The sequence below is a fragment of the Nicotiana attenuata genome, unplaced genomic scaffold (genome assembly GCF_001879085.1).
Source record: "Nicotiana attenuata strain UT unplaced genomic scaffold, NIATTr2, whole genome shotgun sequence".
Taxonomy (NCBI): domain Eukaryota; kingdom Viridiplantae; phylum Streptophyta; class Magnoliopsida; order Solanales; family Solanaceae; genus Nicotiana; species Nicotiana attenuata.
In genome coordinates this window covers 144031-150628 of record NW_017671551.1, presented here as the reverse complement: position 1 = coordinate 150628, position 6598 = coordinate 144031, and the positions used below count along the sequence as shown (strand labels likewise).

Below are 6598 nucleotides of genomic sequence, written 5' to 3'. Positions count from 1 at the left end.
GACACCGGGGGGGGGGGATAATTTTTACTTACATATGTATACTTTGTATTACATGAATTATTATTACAATTAGTTTGTCTTTTTAGTTAATTTTTTATTATATATGGGGGCTAAGGGAAGAAGAAATGGGAGAAATGGTGGCCTTTCTTATCAAATGTTTCATATATCTTCAATTATAGTAGTATTAATAATAGTAGTCACATGTGTTTTTTAATTGTCTAAACAATTAAGTTTACCTTATGCCACTGGCACCACAGGATGATTCAATGTGTTCCCTAGTTATTCTTGATTCTCTTAGATTATTCTATTCAACTTGATTCTCTTAGATTAGAAAAAGTAATTTGTGCTTACTATCATTATTGTTTTCTACGTTGGAGGAAGAAAAGAAAAGAAAACTCGCCAGATCTCTCACATGCAAGAAACTTGTCGTTTTATGTAGCTCAACCAAATCAAAGAGAATAAAAGTCGAATTAAGACAACTTCATCTCATACACATTTAATTTGGCATATAAGGTACTAATGGTGTAAAGAATTTTTACACCTTAAAATTACCTTTACCTGGCATTGAGATCAATCACCACACTACCTCTATCATACATATGACAGTATATATNATAGGTTAACTTATGTTTAGATGTGTGTGTGTGTGTGTGTGTATATATATATATATATATATATATATATATATATATAGAGAGAGAGAGAGAGAGAGAGAGAGAGAGAGAGAGAGTTCTATACTTTATATATAGGGGTGGATCCACGGTATAAAATGTGATTCACGTGACCCCGNAGCCCTTCAGAAAGAAAGACATAATATAATAATGAATTAATTAATAAAAAAAAAAAAAAAGGGTTGGTTAAGAACTATTGACTGTAAACCATAGCAGCTATCGAACACGGGGTCAGAAGTGAATTACGAGTCGGACCAATCTGCGAATCGAGCGAGTCTTCCAGAAGAGTTGGTGCAAAAGTCATTGTAGTCCAAGTCCTAGGCCTCACTATCTATCAATCAAGAAGGTAAAGGAGAGAAGGTTTGATTGAAAGTAAGAAGGATGTTGCTATTCTAGGATGTGGCGAGGTCAATCAAAAAAAAAGAGATGTTAATTAATCAAAGGTCCAACTGATCACAACGCCTGTATTGTAAATATGCAGTTNTATATATATATATATATATGATGTACATAATTTGAAAAAAATATATATACATATTTGATGGAACCCATGGTCAAAATACTGGTTTTGGTCTTTATATCCAGCAACCTAAGATCAAGGGATCGAATCCCTTACCAAATGTTTTGTTTAATGTTTTCCTTAAATATTTCTTTTCTTTCTATTTCTACTAATGTAACTTTTCTTTTTATTCTTTAAATCACTAAAGCAATCAATTCCCAACTACTCAATCCACACACGCCTCGAGTTTACTCGATCTCCCATCTCGGAATGGTGCATCCATCTTTTCGAAATCCTAGATCCGTCCCTGTATATAACTGCCAAATTTGTTGCTTTATTTCACTAATTATTTTTTCTTCACAATTGATTCCCTTAATCACTACCATTCCTTGTTTGCTGTCTCAATCAATTAGTCTCGAGTCCAATAGAAAGATAAAGAAGAATAAGCAAGGTTTATTTCCAGGAACCAATGTCATAGTAGTGGTTCAAGTTATCCTTGTGCTTACACTCGTGCTAGCCCTACTTGTACCTTCAGTGGCCGGGCAAGGAGGAGGAGGAGGAGGAGAACACGGAGGAGGAGGACATGCTCGAGGGATATTCTTCGGAGGACAGAGAGGTGGGCATTCAAGTCGGCATTCAAGTGCTTCATCTTACTCTAGGCATGCTTCAATCAATTTGATGATCATTATTCAAGTTCTTATGTCTTAGGAGGGAGAGTTAGATTCTAAGTAATAATGTTGAACATCTTCTTCATTTATATGTTACTAGTAATTATTGTCAGTCTAGAGTATGAGTTAAAACCAAAATGAGTGAATGAAATGTTGCAACACTTTTTAATGTTAGAACTTGAATTCTAACTTGAGTCTTACCTTCATGACCATTGTCAGGGGCATAAGCACCTTGTTTGAAGCGATGCCACATGACATTTTGATGACGCATTATGCTTTTCATAAATTGACTACATCTAAACGTCATACACGTTGCTCTGATTCATCAAAACGTTTGGTAGGTAGTTGGGCAACTTAGTTTTTTTTGTTCGATTTACCCACCCAACGTCTGATACACATATTGGACACCGACTATCAATTCCACCCGCCACCACAACCCATGCTGGTGGAGTCTGGAACTAAAATATTGTCTTTTTGGACTAACAATACTTTTTTAGGTGTAAAAAAAAAGTTACCAAAATATTTAAATCGCGCTTTACAAAAAGGTAGTTGAATAGGATACGCGGTTCACAAGAGCGTTTTCTGTTGTCTCCTTTTCACAAGACCATTTTGTCTTTCCCTAGGTCAACTATTACGCTAGTCTGTAGTAAATAGTACTAGCACAGTAGAGTAGTACTTATTTCTTTTTGTGGTTTAACCCTTTCTCTATTTTTTCTATTTTTATTTGGTTAGTACGTTTTTAAGGGTCGTGTAATTACCAGGTACGGGGTTATTTTTAGGATTAAATTTGCTCAGTGTTCCTGTGTAGATATAAGCAGAGACAAAATTAGAATTTGAAATATATAGGTTCGAATTCTAATTTGTTTAAATTAATGAGCTCTAAATTATCCTTTACAATTTATATTATTTAATAAATTTTTTAAAATAATTAATACATGGTTTGGACTAAAACTATTGGGTTCGAGTGAGCCCCAACCACAAGGCTAACTCCGCCCTTTGATATAAGATTGGAATAAAATTTATACCAACAAGGAAAGACAACAGATATTTTTGAGTCCAAAAAGATAATATTTCGGTTCCGGACTTCACGTTGGTGGGCAAATCAGTTATGTAAGTTAGCAACGGTAAAGTCCAGGTTTATTAGTCTTTGAATATTGCCACCTAAGCAAGTCAAACATCTCTCTTTGCTGCTTACGTGGAAAATACGAAAAGAAAATTAATTGAAAAATAAACTAGGGGCTCAATCACTTCTCAGTCTCCAAACTTTGGTCGATCCGATGGCGTCTCCAATCGAGCTCCTCCTGCCTGGATTTCATAATTTGCTGTTTTGATTATGGAACTAGTGATTCATTTGTGCGCGCGGTTTGTCTCTTGTTTTCCTGCTTAACAATTTCGCTTCATCTTATGATTTTCATTCATAGTTGTACTTAGGTTTTGAATTCTGGAATTGTTGGCGTGGTGATTCATTAAATTTAAGTTTTGTTCCTCACTATTATTTGTCAAATTAGAACATTCAATTTAGGGCTGTCAAAGAAATTAGGGCTTCATAGTTTCCCATACCAATGCCATGATTCCATATTTGTTAAAGACGCGAAAGAATTTTCACCAATTTTACTTAAATAAAACTAATTCAGTCATTTATGAAACTAGATTAAAGTTCTAGAGAAGTGGCGTTCCATATTGTTGATTATTCAAGTAGTGAAATGGGCGTGGTTTTTTTTTTTTTTTTTTTTTTAAAAGTCGAGGCAATTATTCCACGGAGTGCGGGAGTAGTTGCTAAAATGGTAGCTGTAACAACTCTCCGACAATGCACAAGATAAACTGATAGAAACAACGTATTTATATTAACTGCAGAAGAAAGGGGGTGAGAAGCTCAGGTATGGAGAATGGGGATGAAGAGCAAACAACACTCATTTACATTGTTCGAGTCCATTATCCCGAACCCCACACACCACATGGTCATAAGGGTGGTCACTTGGTCGAAAAATTACACTGTGTATATAGGTACTATATTACGTTTTAGAGGTATATAACGCATATTGAACACCTTTTGTCGGGAATTATTTTTACTTATTTTAAATTTGAACACCCTTGGGGAAATTCTTAGCTTTGCCACTGATCCCACACATAATTTTCCAATTAGCCAAATTTTCCCCCACCCTAGGCTCGTCATTCATATTTCATAACAGTAAGTAACTAGTTTTATGTACATTTTGCCTCTTTTTTCTCTTCAGTTATAAAAGGGATAACAATTCCTAGTGAGTCTAATCTTCATGTGATGTATGTATCAGGATCACTTTTAGTTAACTGTTTTTTTCGAGTACTCTGTGGGGCTGTAGTTATAATATGAAAGTACAATGTCACACCTAGCAGGCCGATAATTTGCTGCTATGCATTAGGCAGTTGCTCTCTCAAGCCCAATACTTGCTTAGTATATGATTTTACTGCCTCCAATGCGCCCACGTTGTATGCACCCATCTCTTATTAGATCAAAAAGAAATAAAAAAGAAATGTGGAACATTGGAATATGCAAAACCAACAACATTGCTGCGCTTATTTTAAAAAAATGTAAACCTTCTAATGTATAGTAATATGCAAAAACATGCCTTTAGGATGTTTTGCTTCCCATAACTTCCTGAAATCTGTGTACCATGCCATGTGAAGGTACAAGGTACCATATCATGTGAAAGTTGAAATCCGAATCATTTCTACCATTGCTGAGTCGTCTACCGTTATTATTGTTTAGCCCTTTCGCACTAACCTTTCCTTATCCTTCATCCTTGTTTTAGGGATTTCACTTTGCCTTTGATTTGCTTGCTTCCCTGTTCTTGTTATTTTTGCTTTAGCGAGCCTCATCGGAGACATTGTCAATATGGCTAATCTCACCGCTGGTAAAATTCTATCCAGTAGCACCTTGTACCGAAAGGTTCAAGCCTTATTTGATATTTACTACATCTCTTTGTGACAACAAGATTCCTGTTATCTCTTTGTGACAATAGAAAGTCCTGTATTCTCTTTGTGACAATAGGAAGTCCTGTTATTTCTTTGTAACAATAAGAAAGTCCTGTATTCTCTTTATGACAATGGAATTCCTGTTATCTCATTGTGACAATAGAATGTCCTGTTGGGGTTGTTTTGATTATTTCACTTTTTGTACAAGCGTTGTGAATTTCTCAACTTAATGTTTTTATATTAAATGATAAGGACAGTACAGACATTGGTAATGTTCAAGCGAATTTTTATTTGTTTCCATGATTCGTCTTTTCTTGCGCTGAAGATTTTTAGTACGCTTTGAACTAATGATGCTTTGTAGTTTGTTATTTTTCTGGATAAACTTGACGACCTTACTGCAAAGCATTCAATGCGAGAAAGATTTATTTGTTGAGGCTATGAGGAGGATTCATGTAGTGCAGCTCATCTTTTGAAAGACCCAATGGAATTTATTTGTCTTTCATTGACAATGGATTCTGAATGAAAAATAGGTGGACGAAGGAGGAAGCGCAGCGGTGGAGGAGGATGTGGCCGCAGAGCAGTGGTTGGGGTTGGGAGCTCATCTTGTAAGTTGATAATGCAGCAGCGCCATTAGCAGTCTCAGATCGGAACTGTTCCTCAGCTTCTTGCCGGTGAAGTTTCCGGTGCCGTCAACAAGACATGCACTGCACCCCTTATTATTCTCTTTCAGGTTCAAATTTTGTTCTCCTAATATTTAAGGCTAAATGTTGTAATTCTAAGTGAAAGCTTTTTTAAGCAGAAGTAATTGATAATTCTATCATCTTTTTTGGTTCAAGGAATGCACACGGATGCTGGTAGCTTAAAAAGGGCAAGTATAATGCAAGAGGCATCACGTATTGTACATGAAGAAGGGTATCAGGCATTTTAGAAGGGGAATTTGGTCACACTTTCTCAACGCTTCCATATTCCTATGTCAGCTTCTATGCATTTTTGAACACTACAAGAATGTCGGTACAAACCTTCCGTGAATTCTATATTTTAAAGTATATTACTGAGCGCCAATAATTTCTGTAGCTTGTCTGTCTAAATTTTTTCTTGTTATATAGACAAATAAAGGTGTTGTAGTTGATTTTGGGAGTTGAAAGCCAAGGAGAGAATATAACTGCAGACTTTTGTATACGACTTGTAGGCGGTGGATTATCTGGGATAACAGCTGCTTCTGTTACATACCCCTTGGATCATGTTAGTACGCGTGTTGCAGCTGGCATTTTCATCTGGATTGGGTAACAGTTTTGGTTTTGGAAACATCTTTATTTGCTAATCAAATGTATTTTTAAAATGGCGTGGAGACAAAGTCCAAAGGGGGAAAAGGGGATCAAAAGAGCTACTTTTAATGGTGTGTTAGGAGAAAGTTTTTGTTCAGTAATTGAAACAGTTATGATCTTGATAACCTGAACCAAGTTTTTCGGTTTTCCTTTTTTGTTATGTTCTAATTTGCCTTCATCTTAGTGATTTATCTAATTAGTGCTCTGCTGGATGTAAACATTCTTTTTCCTCAATATCAGATAAATCTAATGTTGCATCCTTACCACTGAACAAATATCCTGGGGGCCAATTACATTAATTAGATGGATGTGAACATTCTTTTAATCTGATGATATCAGCCTCATCTTCCATTAAGACAAGAATTAGTCTAATCATTCCCTAGGTGAGGGTGGAGGCGTCGTGAATGGAATGTGGTCTGTTGTTCATTGAAGTTTGAGAAAAGCATTAAAGTCTGTTGGGGTTTTAAGTGGAATGTGCAAATG

General features: G+C 35.8%; 1 long non-coding RNA gene across 2 annotated transcripts; it reads left to right on the top strand.

Moving 5' to 3' along the window:
• The first annotated feature begins 3044 nt into the window (after nucleotides 1-3044).
• LOC109208938 lies at nucleotides 3045-6304 on the top strand. Of its 2 annotated transcripts, XR_002065283.1 has the most exons (4): nucleotides 3046-3200; nucleotides 5321-5520; nucleotides 5627-5797; nucleotides 5980-6304. It is a non-coding gene; the product is annotated as an uncharacterized LOC109208938 (long non-coding RNA). The 2 variants fall into 2 exon arrangements; XR_002065282.1 differs by having other exon boundaries at nucleotides 3045-3200; nucleotides 5627-6304.
• Nucleotides 6305-6598: the final 294 nt, after the last annotated feature.